Consider the following 21515-nt stretch of genomic DNA (forward strand, 5'->3'; position numbering starts at 1 on the left):
AATCGGGTGGTCGAATGTGATCCCTAGATTGAGATGGAGGCACATGGTGTGTCATAAAGCGGCTTTTCAGGTCAGAAAAAAATATCAATAGGGACCTGAGGAAGCAGGTAGTGGACCTCGAGGGTTTTGTGATAGAGCACGGGAACATCTTGGCAGCCCATAAGGGTTTATATAGGCAGGATGGGGTTCATTTAGAACCGGCAGGAGTAGATCTGTTCTTGCAGAACATCAGGCAGGCATTACTCCTAAGGGTATAGGGTGGCGGCAAGAGTCAGGACCATTTAATATGCAGGTCGGTCTCTTGTGGCGGGTGGTCAGGATCACGGCTGCAGGCTGGAAGGAGGTTTGAATAACGGCCATTGCAGCCAGGGTGACGTCACAGGCTTGGTATGCTTGAGCGGGCTCGGGCTGATTATTGATGGGCCGAGAAAACCCCTAAATATTAAGTTGCATGAGTATCTCCGCCTTGTGGTCTGCAGCAGTGTCCCTTGGCCATTTTCTAGAAGGGGTTATTCATAGTTAGAATGTAGGCCCCGATTGCCGCCACCCGTGGTAGTTGACCTGCCATTGCCAGTTCCACGGCTGGTATCAATAAATGCGACCCACAGGTCTTCACCCACAAACTGTGTTGAGATGTTCTTTATTTACAACAAGTTATATGTTAAGTGTTAAGTTATGGTTAAATTAGGTTACAAGCAGACACTCAGGAGAGGTAGGGCATTTAATCCCTTAAGAAAGTGCAGGGCAAATAGCCCGGAGCGTAGCTAAGGGTTAAGGCCTGGTTGACTGAGTGCTGCTGCTGTGTGTGTGTATTAGTTACAATGTTGCATTGTGTTGGGAGGGGTCTACCAACCTGATAAAGGGGATGTGCAGGGATTCCACTTTCTCTTTGTTCCTGTGGACTCCTAGAAGATCTTTCCCCACCCTCCCATCCCTGTTATGCACTGTTATTGAATTTGTTATGCACTGTCGATTTGAATTTGTTATGCATTATTGATTTGAATTTGCTATGCATCGCTGATTGGCATTTGTGATGCATTATTGATCTGAATTGGCTATGCATCGCTGATTGGCATTTGCGATGCACTATTGATATGAACTAGTTATATATAAGGCGGCAATCGTTGATCTTTAGCATCTCTATTTGAGACTAGGTGTCTGAGGCTGGAAGAGGGTTACTCAAACTATTTCCTTAAGTCCAAGGATGGTAACTTGAGCTCAACAGTTACTGACATGCTGTTCGTCAAGTCAAGGCTGGACCTACTGGTTCGGAGATTTTAATGTTTGCACCCTACTCTGGTGGGTGGTCAGGATCACGGCTGCAGGCTGGAAGGAGGTTTGAATAATGGCCATTGCGGCCAGGGTGACGTCACAGGCTTGGTATGCTTGGGCTGAATATTGACGGGCCGAGAAAACCCCTAAATATTAAGTTGCGTGAGTATTTCCGCCTTGTGGTCTGCAGCAGTGTCCCTTGTCCATTTTCTAGAAGGGGTTATTCATAGTTAGAATGTAGGCCCCTATTGCCGCCACCCGTGGTAGTTGACCTGCCATTGCCAGTTCCTCTGCTGGTATACATAAATGCGACCCACGGGTCTATCACCCACAAACTGTGTTGAGTTGTTATTTATTTACAACAAGTTATATGTTAAGTGTTAAGTTAAATTAGGTTCCAAGCAGACACTCAGGAGAGGTAGGGCATTTAATCCCTTAATACAGGGAGTGCAGAATTATTAGGCAAGTTGTATTTTTGAGGATTAATTTTATTATTGAACAACAACCATGTTCTCAATGAACCCAAAAAACTCATTAATATCAAAGCTGATTAGTTTTGGAAGTAGTTTTTAGTTTGTTTTTAGTTATAGCTATTTAAGGGGGATATCTGTGTGTGCAGGTGACTATTACTGTGCATAATTATTAGGCAACTTAACAAAAAACAAATATATACCCATTTCAATTATTTATTTTTACCAGTGAAACCAATATAACATCTCAACATTCACAAATATACATTTCTGACATTCAAAAACAAAACAAAAACAAATCAGTGACCAATATAGCCACCTTTCTTTGCAAGGACACTCAAAAGCCTGCCATCCATGGATTCTGTCAGTGTTTTGATCTGTTCACCATCAACATTGCGTGCAGCAGCAACCACAGCCTCCCAGACACTGTTCAGAGAGGTGTACTGTTTTCCCTCCTTGTAAATCTCACATTTGATGATGGACCACAGGTTCTCAATGGGGTTCAGATCAGGTGAACAAGGAGGCCATGTCATTAGATTTTCTTCTTTTATACCCTTTCTTGCCAGCCACGCTGTGGAGTACTTGGACGCGTGTGAAGGAGCATTGTCCTGCATGAAAATCATGTTTTTCTTGAAGGATGCAGACTTCTTCCTGTACCACTGCTTGAAGAAGGTGTCTTCCAGAAACTGGCAGTAGGACTGGGAGTTGAGCTTGACTCCATCCTCAACCCGAAAAGGCCCCACAAGCTCATCTTTGATGATACCAGCCCAAACCAGTACTCCACCTCCACCTTGCTGGCGTCTGAGTCACACTGGAGCTCTCTGCCCTTTACCAATCCAGCCACGGGCCCATCCATCTGGCCCATCAAGACTCACTCTCATTTCATCAGTCCATAAAACCTTAGAAAAATTAGTCTTGAGATATTTCTTGGCCCAGTCTTGACGTTTCAGCTTGTGTGTCTTGTTCAGTGGTGGTCGTCTTTCAGCCTTTCTTACCTTGGCCATGTCTCTGAGTATTGCACACCTTGTGCTTTTGGGCACTCCAGTGATGTTGCAGCTCTGAAATATGGCCAAACTGGTGGCAAGTGGCATCTTGGCAGCTGCACGCTTGACTTTTCTCAGTTCATGGGCAGTTATTTTGCGCCTTGGTTTTTCTACACGCTTCTTGCGACCCTGTTGACTATTTTGAATGAAACGCTTGATTGTTCGATGATCACGCTTCAGAAGCTTTGCAATTTTAAGAGTGCTGCATCCCTCTGCAAGATATCTCACTATTTTTTACTTTTCTGAGCCTGTCAAGTCCTTCTTTTGACCCATTTTGCCAAAGGAAAGGAAGTTGCCTAATAATTATGCACACCTGATATAGGGTGTTGATGTCATTAGACCACACCCCTTCTCATTACAGAGATGCACATCACCTAATATGCTTAATTGGTAGTAGGCTTTCGAGCCTATACAGCTTGGAGTAAGACAACATGCATAAAGAGGATGATGTGGTCAAAATACTCATTTGCCTAATAATTCTGCACTCCCTGTACACCAGCACACAAACATATGCACATACACATTAACTCACATACAAACATACACATATACACCAGCACACACACATATGCACATACAACTCACATACATACAAACACATATACACTATCACACACACATATGCACATACAACTCACATACATACAAACACATATACACTAGCACACACACATATTTACATACATATTAACTCTACACTAGCACACACACATATGCACATACAACTCAAATACAAACACATATACACTAGCACACACACATATGAACATACAACTCACATACATACAAACACATATACACCAGCACACACACATTAACTCACATACATACAAACACATATACACCAGCACACACACATAAGCAAATATAACTCACATACATACAAACACATATACACCAGCACACACACATATGCACATATAACTCACATACATACAAACACATATACACCAGCACACACACTTATGCACATACACATTAACTCACATACATACAAACACATATACACCAGCACACTCACATATTTACATACATATTAACTCATATACATACAAATACATATACACCAGCACACAAACATATGCACATACACATTAACTCACATACATACAAACACATATACACCAGCACACTCACATATTTACATACATATTAACTCATATACATACAAAGACATATACACCAGCACACACACATATGCACATACACATTAACTTACATACATACAAACACATATACACCAGCACACTCACATATGCACATATAACTCACATACATACAAACACATATACACTACCACACACATATGCACATATGACTCACATACATACAAACACATATACACCAGCACACACACATATGCACATATGACTCACATACATACAAACACATATACACCAGCACACACACATATGCACATATAACTCACATACATACAAACACATATACACCAGCACACAAACATATGCACATACACATTAACTCACATACATACAAACACATATACACCAGAACACGCACATATACACATATAACTCACATACATACTAACACATATACACCAGCACACGCACATATGCACATATAACTCACATACATACAAAAAAATATACACCAGCACACGCACATATGCACATATAACTCAAATACATACAAATACATATACACCAGCACACACACATATGCACATATAACTCACATACATACAAACACATATACACCAGCACAGACACATATGCACATATAACTCACATACATACAAACACATATACACCAGCACACAAACATATGCACATACACATTAACTCACATACATACAAACACATATACACCAGAAAACGCACATATTTACATACATATTAACTCATATGCATACAAACACATATACACCAGCACACACACACATATGCACATACACATTAGCTTACATACATACAAACACATATACAACAGCACACACACACATATGCACATATAAGTCACATACATACAAACATATATACACCAGCACACACAGATATGCACATATGACTCACATACATACAAACACATAAACACCAGCACACTCACATATGCACATATAACTCACATACCTTCAAACACATATACACCAGCACACACACACATATGCACATAATACTCACATACATACAAACACATATACACCAGCACACGCACATATGCACATATAACTCACATACATACAAACACATATACACCAGCACACGCACATATGCACATATAACTCACATACATACAAATACATATACACCAGCACACACATATGCACATATAACTCACATACATACAAACACATATACACCAGCAGAGACACATATGCACATATAACTCACATACATACAAACACATATACACAATCACACACACATATGCACATACAACTCACATACATACAGTGGAGGCTCCTCCATTTGTGCACAAGCGCACGTGCCCCCCTGTCAGATTGCTGAGCAAAAAGAAAAAATGTCAGATGAGAAAAAAAAATAAACTGTCAGATGCTGAGAAAAAAATAAATAAAAAAAATTATGCTGAATAAAATTATGCTGAATAAAATATATTTTTTTCAATGGCCCCCTATTGGCAAAAATTATATTTTATTTTTTTTAACCCCCAAAAATAACATTCTGCTTGTTTTTTTTTTTAAAAAGTAAAAAAAAATTGTGTGTGTGTGTTTCTTTAATACAAAACCGCACATGCGATAGGCATGATATAGGGCTCTGTCAGTGATGCCTACGTCAGTCTGCAGGATTTGGGCCAGCCTCAAGCAATTCTAATTGATAGCTTGATCGCACACACTGAACTGTGCGAGTGGGGAGGGACAAATTCCAGCCTGTGCTCTGATAGGCTGCACCATGACGCCGGATACGTCATCACCGGCTCCTCCCCCGCATCAACAGGCGTTCTAGCCATACTGAGCTGACCTGTGCTGTTATTGAATTTCAGCAGTTACACAGCACCAATGTTCCCTCTAATGAGCGCGATTAAGGGCGCGCATCTTGGAGCGCCAAAAGCCTCAGCAGAACTCAGTTTTGTAAGAGCAGGGCCCAGGGTGATGATCGCGGTAGATGGGGATGTGCATGTTGATTGAAACTCCCGTAACACCACTTCAGAGGTCCGGTAAGGCTCCCTTACATATCCGCTATCACGGATATTTTATCGGGCAATCTGACGGCCCTAATGCTTATAATAAGACGGCCACGAGCGACACTGTGGTTTACAAATACACCACCGCTAGCCTAGCTTCATTTTTTTCAAACACTGAGATATTCCATTTCCTCCTATACATAACATGTGAGAAATATCTTGTAACTATGGACTAGGATTCTATACTATCACCTGGGATATTTTTTCAGTATCTTTTTGGGATACAAGAGGCATCCTTTTTTCAACATCATTGACTTTATCTTCTTTTTATACTATCCAGATTTTTAATATTATTAACATCTCATTTTTAGTTGTGCCCACAACATGCGTTTTGAATTAATTGGATGGATGAATGATTATATTAATATATGTTTTATGCTTATCAGTTTGTTACATTTTATTTGTAGTAAATCCCTAAATAATTTATATATATTTAAATACTTTGGATTTTTTGGATCTGATATTTATTTTATTATATTATATTTTCTGAACTAATTTTAAAACAAGTGTACACCTCTAGCTTTTCAAGAGCCACTCTATTATTCTTTTCTTTGATTTATAAGATGCTTATCTATTAGAGTTTACAAAATGTTTGCATTAGGTTTAGGATTAAGGGTAATCTTATGTCACTTCTGCATAAGTGACTCCCATGAACTGTTGCTTTGCTTTTTTGCACACTTTAGATTCTGCAGTTTAGATAAATTGTTTGCTAACCAAATGTTGGTTTGCTGGGTGTGAGGTGAGTGTGTGTGGCTGTGTGAGTGTGTGTGGCTGTGTGTGTGGATGTGTGTGTTTAAGAGTTTGTGAGGGTGTGAGTGTGCTTGAGAATGTGAGGGAGAGGGTGTGCTTGAGAATGTGAGGGAGAGGGTGTGAGTGTGCTTGAGAATGTGAGGGAGAGGGTGTGAGTGTGCTTGAGAATGTGAGGGAGAAGGTGTGAGTGTGCTTGAGAATGTGAGGGAGAAGGTGTGAGTGTGCTTGAGAATGTGAGGGAGAAGGTGTGAGTGTGCTTGAGAATGTGAGGGAGAGGGTGTGAGTGTGCTTGAGAATGTGAGGGAGAGGGTGTGAGTGTGCTTGAGAATGTGAGGGAGAGGGTGTGAGTGTGCTTGAGAATGTGAGGGAGAGGGTTATGTGAATATCTGTGTGTGGGTTTGTGTATGTGTGTTATGTTTTCAAGTGCGCACACATTTTGATCACTTGCCAAAAATTTGCACAGGTAAATTTTTTTGCGCCCATTTCTCAACAAAATTAGAGGGAACATTGTTGGGCACCCTTGTTATTTTGTTAATTTGAATACCTGTAACTACCTAGCACTGATTAATTGGAAGACAAAATTGGTTTGGTGAGCCCATTAAGCCTTAAACTTCATAGACAGGTGTATCCAATCATGAGAAAAGGTTTTATGGTGGGCAATTGCAAGTTGTTCTCTATGACTCTCCTCTAAAGAGTGGCAACATGGGGGCCTCAAAACAACTCTCAAATGACCTAAAAACAAAGATTGTTCAACATCATGGTTTAGAGGAAGGCTACAAAAAGCTATTGCATAGATTTAAGATGTCAGTGTCCACTGTGAGGAACATAGTGAGCATAGTGAGGATATGGAAGACCACAGGCACAGTTCTTGTTAAGCCAGAAGTGGCAGGCCAAGTAAAATATCGGAGAGGCAAAGGATGGTGAGAACGGTCAAAAACAGCCCACAGACCACCTCCAAAGACCTGTACTGGGAATCTTCTTGAGGGTCTCATGGATTCCACTCAATATCAGCAGATACTTGAGAATAATGTTGAGGAATCAGTCACAAACTTTAGTTGAAGTTACCCCAGGGGCAGGATATTTCAACAAGATGATGACCAAAAACACTGCTGGTTCAAATGGGTGGGGCCATTTAAGGGGCGTGACTTTCTCAAAGGGGCGTGGCTTTTTGAAAGGGGCGTGTCTTTTCAAAGGGGCGTGACTTTCTCATAGGGGCGGGGTCTTGTGCACCACCATCCTAAAAATTCACCAGCCGCCACTGCATACATACAACACATATACACCAGCACACACACATATGCACATACAACTCACATACATACAAACATATATGCACCAGCACACACACATATGCACATTAACTCACATACATACAAACACATATACACCAGCACACACACATATGCACATACAACTCACATACATACATATATACAAACACATATACACAAGCACACAAACATATACACATTAACTCACATACATACAAAGACATATACACAAGCACACACACATATGCACATATAACTCAAATACATACAAACACATATACACAAGCACACACACACATATACACATACAACTCACATACATACAAACATATATACACAAGCACACACACATATGCACATACACATTCACTTACATACATACAAACACATATACACAAGCACACACACATCTGCACATATAACTCACATACATACAAACATATATACACAAGCACACACATATGCACATATAACTCACATACATACATACAAACACATATACACCAGCACACACACTTATGCACATATAACTCACATACATACAAACACATATACACCAGCACCCACACATATGCACATACAACTCAAATACATACAAACACATATACACTAGCACACACACATATGCACATACAACTCGCATACATACAAACACATATACACCAGTACACACATCTGCACATACAACTCACATACATACAAACACATATACACCAGCACACACACATATGCACATACAACTCGCATACATACAAACACATATAAACTAGAACATGCATATGCACATACAACTCACATACATACAAGCACATATAAACAAGCACACACACATTTTCACATACAACTTACATACATACAAACATATATACACAAGCACACACACACATATGTGCATATGACTCACATACATACAAACACGTATACACCAGCACACACACATATGCACATACAACTCACATACATACAAACACATATACACCAGCAAACACATACTTACAAGCACATATGTACAAGCAAACACATTTATGGACATACACATCAATTCACATACATACAAACACACATACACCAGCACACATATATGCACATACACATTAACTCATATACATGCAAACACATATACACCAGCGCACACATATGCACATACATCTCACTTACATACTAACATATATACACCAGCACACACACATATGCACATACAACTCACACACATACAAACATATATACACCAGCATACACACATAAGCACATACAACTTACATACATACAAACATATATACACCAGCACAAACACACATATATGCACATACAACTCACACACATTCAAACCTATATACACCAGCACACACACATATATGCACATACAACTCACAAACATGCAAACATATATACACCAGCACACCCACACACACATATATATACATACAACTCAAACACATGCAAACATATATACACAGCACACCCATACACATATATGCACATACAACTCACTGACATACAAACATATATACACCAGTACAAACACATAAGCACATACACATTAGCTCACACACATACAAACATATATACACCAGCACACACACATATGCACATACAACTCACACACATCAAAACGTACATACACCAGCACACACATATATGCACATACAACTCACACACATACAAACATGTATACACCAGCACACACACATATGCACATACAACTCACACACATACAAACATATATACACCAGCACACACACATATGCATATACACATTAACTCACATACATACAGACACATATACACCAGCACACACACATATGCCCATACAAATCACATAGATATACACACCAGCACACACTTATATGCACATACAGCTCACATACATACAGACACATATACACTAGCACACACACATATGCACATACACATTAACTGACATACATACAAACACATATATACAGCACACACTCACATATGCACATACAACTCACTTACATACAAACATTTATACACCAGCTCATACACATATGCGCATACAACTCACATACATACAAACATTAATACACCAGCACATACACATATGCATATTCACATTAACTCACATACATACAAACACATATACACCAGTACACACACATATGCACATACAAATCACATATATACATACATATATATACTAGTACACACACATATGCACATACAACTCACACACATCCAAACATATATAAACTAGCACACACACATATGCACATACAACTCACACACATACAAACATATATACACCAGTACACACACATATGCACTTACAACTCACACACATCAAAACATACATACACCAGCACACACATATATGCACATACAACTCACACACATACAAACATATATACACGAGCACACACACATATGCACATACAACTCACATATATACAAACATATATACACCAGCACAAGCACATATGCACATGCACATTAACACACATATATACAAACACATATACACCAGCACACACACATTAACTTACATAAATACAAACACATATACACCAGCACACACACACACATTAACTTACATACATACAAGCACATATACACCAGCACCCACACATATGCACATACACATTAACTTACATACATACAAATACATATACACCAGCACACACACACACATATGCACATATAACTTACATACATACAAACACATATACACCAGCACACACATTTGCACATATAACTCACATACATACAAACATATATACACCGGCATACACAGATATGCACATACACATTAACTTACATACATACATACTTTTTAAATAGACGTACACAATAAGCACACATATGCTTACAGGTGCAAAGGATTAAGCATTCAAGTGTATTGAGGATACAAGGTTAATACATTGTCTTTTACATGTTTTTTTATTGTGAAACTGTCCTATTTCTGTGAGGGTCATTGGATGATGTCATCAGGAATGTCATGTGACTTATATGAGATACGAGGTCATGGAACAAGGACATTCTCTGTCAGTGGCCATGGAAGATATTGCTTCTGTGTGAAATGAAGTATACTCTGTTATCTGTGTGATAAGAAGAAAGATGAGAAATACTGTATATCAGTAAGAAATTACACACATACACTACCATACATACATACTGTATATACTTAGACACACATACATAATTATATATACACACACACACAGATTTATACACACATACATACACACATAAATATATATACACACACATAAAAACAGAAATATATACACACACATACTGTACATAAATAAATATATATATATATATATACATATATATATATATATATATATATATATATACACACACACACACATACATACACACATAAATATATATATACACACACACATAAATACAGAAATATATACACACACATATATATATATATGTATATATATATATATATATATATATATATATATATATATATATATATATATATATATATATATATATATATACAGGGAGTGCAGAATTATTAGGGAGGATTAATTTTATTATTGAACAACAACCATGTTCTCAATGAACCCAAAAAACTCATTAATATCAAAGCTGAATATTTTTGGAAGTAGTTTTTAGTTTGTTTTTAGTTATAGCTATTTTAGGGGGATATCTGTGTGTGCAGGTGACTATTACTGTGCATAATTATTAGGCAACTTAACAAAAAACAAATATATACCCATTTCAATTATTTATTTTTACCAGTGAAACCAATATAACATCTCAACATTCACAAATATACATTTCTGACATTCAAAAACAAAACAAAAACAAATCAGTGACCAATATAGCCACCTTTCTTTGCAAGGACTCTCAAAAGCCTGCCATCCATGGATTCTGTCAGTGTTTTGATCTGTTCACCATCAACATTGCGTGCAGCAGCAACCACAGCCTCCCAGACACTGTTCAGAGAGGTGTACTGTTTTACCTCCTTGTAAATCTCACATTTGATGATGGACCACAGGTTCTCAATGGGGTTCAGATCAGGTGAACAAGGAGGCCATGTCATTAGATTTTCTTCTTTTATACCCTTTCTTGCCAGCCACGCTGTGGAGTACTTGGACGCGTGTGATGGAGCATTGTCCTGCATGAAAATCATGTTTTTCTTGAAGGATGCAGATTTCTTCCTGTACCACTGCTTGAAGAAGGTGTCTTCCAGAAACTGGCAGTAGGACTGGGAGTTGAGCTTGACTCCATCCTCAACCCGAAAAGGCCCCACAAGCTCATCTTTGATGATACCAGCCCAAACCAGTGCTCCACCTCCACCTTGCTGGCGTCTGAGTCACACTGGAGCTCTCTGCCCTTTACCAATCCAGCCACGGGCCCATCCATCTGGCCCATCAAGACTCACTCTCATTTCATCAGTCCATAAAACCTTAGAAAAATCAGTCTTGAGATATTTCTTGGCCCAGTCTTGACGTTTCAGCTTGTGTGTCTTGTTCAGTGGTGGTCGTCTTTCAGCCTTTCTTACCTTGGCCATGTCTCTGAGTATTGCACACCTTGTGCTTTTGGGCACTCCAGTGATGTTGCAGCTCTGAAATATGGCCAAACTGGTGGCAAGTGGCATCTTGGCAGCTGCACGCTTGACTTTTCTCAGTTCATGGGCAGTTATTTTGCGCCTTGGTTTTTCCACACGCTTCTTGCGACCCTGTTGACTATTTTGAATGAAACGCTTGATTGTTCGATGATCACGCTTCAGAAGCTTTGCAATTTTAAGAGTGCTGCATCCTTCTGCAAGATATCTCACTATTTTTTACTTTTCTGAGCCTGTCAAGTCCTTCTTTTGACCCATTTTGCCAAAGGAAAGGAAGTTGCCTAATAATTATGCACACCTGATATAGGGTGTTGATGTCATTAGACCACACCCCTTCTCATTACAGAGATGCACATCACCTAATATGCTTAATTGGTAGTAGGCTTTCGAGACTATACAGCTTGGAGTAAGACAACATGCATAAAGAGGATGATGTGGTCAAAATACTAATTTGCCTAATAATTCTGCACTCCCTGTATATATACATGTACTGTATAGTATATATAAATATAAATATAAATATATATATATGCAGTATCTCACAAAAGTGAGTACACCCCTCACATTTTTGTAAATATTTTATTATATCTTTTCATGTAAAGTAGTGAGTGTACAGCCTGTATAGCAGTGTAAATTTGCTGTCCCTCAAAATAACTCAACACACAGCCATTAATGTCTAAACCATTGGCAACAAAAGTGAGTACACCCCGAAGTGGAAATGTCCAAATTGGGCCCAATTAGCCACTTTCCCACCCCGGTGTCATGTGACTCGTTAGTGTTACAAGGTCTCAGGTGTGAATGGGGAGTGGAAGAGGACTCCAGTGGCAACGTGTGAAGCTCTGGTGAACTCCACGCCCAAGAGGGTTAAGGCAGTGCTGGAAAATAATGGTGGCAACACAACATTTTGATACTTTGGGCCCAATTTGGACATTTCCACTTAGGGGTGTACTTACTTTTGTTGCCAACGGTTTAGACATTAATGGCTGTGTGTTAAGTTATTTTGAGGGGACAGCAAATTTACACTGTTATACAGGCTGTACACTCACTACTTTACATTGTAGCAAAGTGTCATTTCTTCAGGGTTGTCACATGAAATGATATAATAAAGTATTTACAAAAATGTGAGGGGTGTACTCACTTTTGTGAGATATTGTATATATATCCAAGCAAAAGATTGCACTCACAGGACTTCTTGAACAAGTAATCAATATACTTTAATGAAACGTTTTCGGAGATCTTGTCCCCTTCATCCGCATAACAAGTGACAAAAGGTTACACAATTTATAGTGAATGCACAACAAAAAAACACCTAGATTACGAGTTTTGCGTTAGAAGCTGTGCGGTGCTAACGAGCAGTTTATGCTCACCGCTCACTTACAGACAGCGCTGGTATTATGGGTTTTTACACCCCAGACAAGAAGTGAGCGTTGAGCAAAATTTTGCTCCTTACCACACTCCAATACCAGCGCTGCTTAAGTCAGCGGTGGGATGGTCGTACGTGCTCGTGCACGATTTCCCCATAGGAATCAACGGGGAGAGCCGGCTGAAAAAAAGTCACCTGCCAAAAAGCAGCGTAAAACCCCTTAACGCAGCCCCATTGGTTCCTATGGGGAAACACATTTTATGTCTACACCTAACACCCCTAATCTTACACTTAGTAACCCCTAATCTTACACTTAGTAACCCCTAATCTGCCGTCTCTGACATCGCCGCAACCTACATTATATTATTTTTTAGGCACCTCTTACTCTTTTAACTGCTCTTCCTCTCCTCTACCCTCTCTTTCTGTCTCTCCCTCTCTTTCTTGTGATTTTTTACAGGAGCCTATGGAGAGACGAGTACAGGAGAAGAGGCCATTGGTGGTTCGTCCGAAAACACGACCGAGCACGCTGCAAAACAGAGAAAACGAAAAAGATGGAGAACCAAAAGGAAAAGAAAAACAGCAGAAGAACTAACCATGATTGTTCCATATAGACGACATTCCTTCTAATAATACTGAGTGTTATAACTTTAGCATTATCATCTTTCTAAACATATTTTAACCAAGGAGGAAACTAGTGTACTATCTAGGGGTTAGGGTTTGCACCGTCTAGTACATTTTCTAGTTTTAACACACTGTTAGACATAAATAAGTTTATTCACAAACTTGCTTTAAAAAGGTTTTTTTTTTAATTAACTAGGCCAAATGAAATTGATCATGAAACAGGTTTATCTTCCAATTATACCTTAGATAAGAGTTCTCATTTATCATTTTTTGATGCACATATGGTGGCCACTCTTACAGATTTATATAGTGATCACACTGAGCATGTGGCATCACAAGAGCTTTTACGCCCACAAAAAATTAAATCTAACTATCTAAATGGTTCATGAAGATAACTTTAAATTGGAGAAGACAGCCATTAACAATTCTGCCACCTTAATTTGTCATATAAGGAACATCTTGCTATTAAATCTTTGCAGGAAAATTCCAACATTGTCATTAAAAATGCGGACAAAGGTGGCAGTATTGTGTTGATAAAGAATATTATTTTCATGAGGCGCATCGTCAATTGTCAGATGATAAAGTATACAAAAGATTAGCAGGCAATTCCCTGACCAATTACAAAAAGGATCTAGAACAACTAGTATGTGAGGGAGTCACATTGGGTCTTTTCAAAGAAAATGATGCTGATAATCTGGTACCCAGTGATCCATTAACTCCCATTTTTTACCATGTCCCCAAGGTTCACAAGAACTATCCTCTGCCCCCGGGCAGACCCATTGTCTCGGGGGTTAGTTCTTTGTTTGAGCCTTTGGGGGCATGGTTAGATGGCATTCTTCAACCCATAGCAAGGAGACAACTGTCATACCTTAGAGACAGTACCCATTTAATACAGTCGCTAGATTCAATTACATGGGATTGCAATTTTTCTTTGGTGGTCATTGATATATGTTCACTGTACACCTGTATCCCCAAAACCTTGGCATTCAAGCAGTTGAGTTCTTCTTAGAAAGAGAGTTGGATATGCAAACTACCATCAAACATTACATAGGAGATGTGCTGACATTTTTATTATTGCACAATTATTTTATGTTCGATGGAGTTTACTATAGCCAAATCTGTGGTACCGCCATTGGGGGCTAAATTCGCTCCTGCATTTGCAAATTTATATGTGTCTTGGTGGGAACTTACACATGTGTACAGTGTTCATAACCCTTGTCTTGAGGACATCTTATTGTATGTTCGCTACATAGATGACCTTTTAGTCATCGTAAAAAAAAAACTAGAAAATCCTGAATTTAATAAATTCATGCTCTACATTAACAATAATAAATTTAATTTACAATTTACTGGTTAATATAGTGGTTCTGAGGTCAACTATTTAGATTTGACCTTACAGATCTGTGACAATCAAATTGTCACTAAAATGTATCGAAAACCCACGGCTGGTAACACTATACTTCATGCAACTTCACAACATCCTTGTCATCTTAATAAAGCCATACCTAAAGGTCAATTTATTAAGCTCAGGAGAAACACTAAATCAGACATAGTGGCCTCTATTTAACAAGCCGTCGACTTTCTTGCCTTCGACGGCACCAATACGCTCGCCTAACATCGCCGCCGCGGACCTGAATACGTTTGCCAAATTTATCAAGAAAGCTGTCAAAAAGTCGCGCACCAAGTACGGTGCGATGAGCAGCGGACTGTTGATAACTAACAGTCATCGATCTCGCTGCTCTTCGGCTTATTAACAGCTTTCTTGCTATACTGTCAATAATCACCCACACTATACTATACTGTTTACCCCCTAAACCGCTGCTCCCGGTGCCCCCCGCAACTAAATAAAGTTATTAACCCCTAAAAGGCCGCTCCCAGACCCCGCCGCAACAGTAATAAATGCATTAACCCCTAAACTGCCGCTCCCGGACCCCGCCGCCACCTACAGTATACATATTAACCCCTAATCTGCCTCACCCTATCCCGCTGCCACCTACATAAAGTTATTAACCCCTATCCTGCCGATCTCGGCCCCCACCGCAACAAAATAAATTGTTTAACCCCTAAACCGCCACTCACAGACCCCGCCGCCACCTACATTATATTTATTAACCCCTAATCTGCCCCCCCTACACCGCCGCCACTATAATAAACATATTAACCCCTAAACCTAAGTCTAACCCTAAACCTAACACCCACTAACTTAAATATAATTTAAATAAAACAAAATAAATATTACTATCATTAAATAAATAATTCCTAATTAAAACTAAATACTTACCTATAAAATAAACCCTATGCTAGCTACAATATAACTAATAGTTACATTGTAGCTAGCTTAGGGTTTATTTTTATTTTACAGGCAACTTTGTATTTATTTTAACTAGGTACAATAGTTATTAAATAGTTATTAACTATTTAATAACTACCTAGCTAAAATAAGTACAAATTTACCTGTAAAATAAAACCTAACCTAAGTTACAATTACACCTAACACTACACTATCATTAAACTAATTAAATACATTAACTACAATTAAATAACACTAATTACAATTAAATAAACTAAACTAAAGTACAAAAAAACAACAAACACTAAATTACAGAAAATAAAAAAATATTTACAAGAATTTTAAACTAATTACACCTAATCTAATCCCCCTAATAAAATAAAAAAGCCCCCCAAAATAATAAAAAATCCCTACCCTATGCTAAATTATAAATAACCCTTAAAAGGGCCTTTTGCTGGGCATTGCCCTAAAGTAATCAGCTCTTTTACCTGTAAAAGGCTCTTTTGTCTCCAGACGGGCAGAAGACTTCATCCAGGCGGCATCTTCTATCTTCATCCATCCGTGAGTGGCGGTTTAGGGGTTAATACATTTATTAGAGTTGTGGCGGGGGTCCAGTTTAGGGGTTAATAAGTTTATTGAGTTGCGGCGGGGTCTGGGAGCGGTGGTTTAGGGGTTAATAATTATAAAGTAGGGGGCAGATTAGGGGTGTTTAGACTCGGTGTACATGTTAGGGTGTTAGATGTATACTTTTACCATAGGAATCAATGGGATATCGGGCAGCAGCGATCATGAGCTTTCGCTGCTGTCAGACTCCCATTGATTCCTATGGCATCCGCCGCCTCCAGGGCGGCGGATTGAAAACACGGTACGCTGGGCCGGAATAGTGGCGAGCGTACCTGGTAGTTCTTTGATAACTGCCAAAAGTAGTCAGATTGTGCCGAACTTGCATTCGGAACATCTGGAGTGACGTAACCATCGATCTGTGTTGGACTGAGTCCGGCGGATCGTATGTTACGTCACTATATTCTACTTTTGCCGGTCTGTAGGGTTTGATAACTACGGCGAATCAGGCTCACCACAAATACGCTGTGGAATTCCAGCGTATTTGCGGTTGACAGCTTGATAAATAGAGGCCAGTATATGATGCACAGTCGAAAGAACTACAAAATAGATTAATTCATAGAGGGTACAAAAAGGTCCCTTAGAAAAATGTCGTAATGCAATAAAAGCATATACTACAAAAAAAGATGTAGGCCCTAATTCCTGTAATACAGACTTTACTTCCAAAAAATCAGTAGTATTAACAACTGAATATTCTCAACAGTATGATGACATTGTAAAAATATTAAGGAAACACAAATATATTCTTTTGGGGGACAATATTTTAAAACCATATGTAGAAAACATCAAATTTGTCCCTAAAAAAGCGAGGACATTAGCTCAGAGTCTTTCTCCTAGTATGGTGTTACAGAAGCATTAGTTATTTTGTTGTGAAGAACTTATTTCCCAGCAGCAATGCCTGAACCAGCCAAGCCAGCGCCTAAGAAGGGCTCCAAGAAAACTGTAACAAGTATCATTTCATAAAGGGTTAACTCTGTTCAGTTTTGAGAAAACTATTTTCTGAGGCAGGTTTCCTAGCATATTGTATACTGTAATTAAGTTTATGTGATAAGCATTCACTGCTAGGTAATAAGAAGGACTCAATTGTTTTCTTGTGTGTACTTATCTGCGGTGGCCTGTCCAAGGGCGTTGTCTAAATGTGTGATGGGGGATTTTATGCTTCCCCCCCTGGGAGTGCCCTGTGTGCATGTAACCTAAATAAAAAGCAGGCTGGGCATCACAGTCCTCAGTTCTTGGTTGTCCCTCAATCGCAGCGTTGACTCGTTTTTGTGGGCAGAAGGGTATCCTAGCTGTACTACAGCTAAGGGGGATTATTCTACATTTGCGAGACTCATATAGAATACTATGGAAAGCAGCTTCTCCCCTCTTCAGCAATAGGAATCCAGGCTACTAAGCGGTCCATCTCTCAGCGAGACTAAGGGTAACCGTAACATTTGGCGGCAGCGGTGGGATTTTTCCTGGATTTCCTAGGAGAGGTACAGAACGGATGGAGAGCGCTTACGAAAAATTGAAGCGTACAACCCTAAAGGATTTACTTGAAAACAGAGGGGGGTACGCCAGCAACCGGCCGAGGAGAGATCTGATCGCAGAATTGACCGAACTGGATCAGAGCTTCACAATGGTGGAAACACCGACCACGATTAGTGACGAAAAAACCAGGATTGTTCGGGAGAGGCTCTCACTGTACGGGCCGAACCCCTCCATGGAATTGGTACAGCAGTTGATGGCGGAAGCGGACAAGGATATACGAGAGACTCGAGCCCACGAACTCAACCTAGCGAACGCACACCGCAATGCTGAAGCCCCGCAGGTAATCATCCCTGTCGAAAATGCTGGGAGGCCCAAGATACCCTATGCGGCATTTCGACCCTTCCTAGAGAGCGAGACAGGGATTGATGAATATTTGGCGGACTTCGAAAGGCAATGTGCCCTGCACCAGATTCCCAACAGGGAGTGGCCCACAATATTGTCTGGGAAACTATCCGGGCGAGCCCTGGAAGCCTTTCGTACTCTGGGTGCTGAGGAAGTGACACAGTATGAGCTAGTTAAGGAGACACTGTTGCGACGGTACGCGGTAACTCCGGACGCGTATCGCCGAAAGTTTCGGGGCACGAAAAAGAAGCCTAACGATACCCATATGGAATGGGCGCACCGAATGCGGAGAGCGGCAAATCACTGGATGAGCGGAAGTAAAGCGGTAACTAGTGAGGAAATTTTACAATTGTTTCTCTTAGAACATTTTTATAATGGCATGGAACAGCAAGGGAAGGAATGGCTGCGAGACAGGCGACCTTCTACCTTAGAAGAAGCAGCCAAATTGGCCGATGAACATTATGACTCCCGTCTTCACAAACCCACGAACTACCGAGCTCCAGCACGGGTCGAACCCAGAGAGGTTTACCGTGCACCCCCTCGGGCTGAATTCCGAGCCCCGGTGCCCGCAGGGCCCGCCCGACACTCAGGACCACCCAATAACAGCTCTGAGCGTCCCAGACCGACTTGCCACCGATGCAAGCAACCAGGGCATTTCATGGCTAGCTGCCCCCTTAATACGCACCAGACACCCAGGAATTACAATTACCCCTCTGGGGCATATCGTCCGGCCCGGACCCTCTGTGTTAACCAAGAGGCCCCTATGGAGGAATATTTGGGGCCGCTTCACGAGGCGGACCCTGTATATGCTGCCTCAGATAACCGCCAGCACCATCGGCAGAAGGTATGGCTCGAGGGGCGATCTACCGAGGGATTGAGAGACACAGGGGCTACTATCACGCTGGTACAGAGTCATTTGGTGCCGGAGCACAAGCGATCTGGACAAACTGTGGCCGTTAGAGTGGCGGGGGGGGATGTGTACAAAATTCCAACAGCTAAAGTGCATCTTGATTGGGGAGCGGGAAAGGGGGCTGTGAACGTGGGCATAATGGATAATTTACCTGCCGAAGTACTACTGGGCAATGATTTGCAACAACGAGGCGGACCCAGTGACTACACGGGCCCAAGCCCGGATGGAGCGAGAACTCTCACCAGTGCGGGAGACACAGGTAAGACCTACCTCGACCTTGCCTGACATGTTAGGCCCCATACCCTGGGACACCCCAGATGCTTTCGAGACAGAGTCTAAGACTGACCCGACCTTACAAAAGTACCGGGAACGAGCAGAGACCGGAGGGGGCGGGGCAGATAACGAAACATTCTTATGGGAAAAAGGGAAACTATACCGCTGGACAGAGAAAAGGGGACAGCGTAGGCGACAGCTGGTAGTTCCCCACAAATACCGTCAAGAAATCCTCAAGATAGGCCACGACATCCCCTTAGCAGGCCACCTAGCTGTAACCCGTACCCTACACCGCATTACTCACACGTTCTTTTGGCCAGGGGTACACGCTGACGTTAGAACTTACTGTAACACCTGCGATGTGTGTCAACGAGTAGGAAGGCGAGGCGATCACCCTAAAGCCCATCTAGTAAATATGCCCATTGTAGAGGAACCCTTCAGCCGGGTTGCTATTGACCTAGTGGGACCACTGGCTACCCCTAGTCCCTCCGGTAAGCGCTACATTCTTACCGTAGTGGACTACGCTACCAGGTACCCAGAGGCTGTCGCCCTATCCAACATACAAGCGCATACGGTAGCGAATGCACTAGTACAGGTGTTCTCCCGGGTAGGATTTCCAAAAGAAATCCTATCCGACCGAGGCACCCAATTTACGGCTGAATTGACCCAACAACTCTGGCAGGTTTGCAAAATTAAGTCCCTCCTGAGCTCCCCATACCACCCCCAGACAAACGGGCTGTGTGAGAGGTTCAATGGGACCCTCAAGCAAATGCTCAAGACGTTCACTCAGGAATACCGAGACTGGGAACGCTTCCTGCCGCACCTCCTTTTTGCTTATCGGGAGGTGCCCCAGGAAATGACAGGGTTCTCTCCCTTCGAGTTGCTCTATGGAAGAAAGGTACAGGGACCCCTAAACCTGATCCGGGAGCACTGGGAGGGAGAGATGGAGACTGACGGTGTCCCCATTGTGCCATACGTGCTGGAACTCAGGGACCGAATGGAGCAATTAGCCAAATCCATGCGGGCTAATCTCCAG

The 21515-nt window shown here is 40.9% G+C and overlaps 1 long non-coding RNA gene across 1 annotated transcript; it reads right to left on the minus strand.

Annotated features, from left to right (window-relative positions):
* Positions 1 to 10808: 10808 nt before the first annotated feature.
* LOC128655819 (uncharacterized) lies at positions 10809 to 14386 on the minus strand. The gene is made up of 2 exons (XR_008401919.1): positions 14278 to 14386; positions 10809 to 11030 (listed from the first exon to the last, which is right to left on the minus strand). It is a non-coding gene; the product is annotated as an uncharacterized LOC128655819 (long non-coding RNA).
* Positions 14387 to 21515: the final 7129 nt, after the last annotated feature.

Source organism: Bombina bombina, chromosome 4 (assembly GCF_027579735.1).
Source record: "Bombina bombina isolate aBomBom1 chromosome 4, aBomBom1.pri, whole genome shotgun sequence".
In the NCBI taxonomy this organism is placed as follows: domain Eukaryota; kingdom Metazoa; phylum Chordata; class Amphibia; order Anura; family Bombinatoridae; genus Bombina; species Bombina bombina.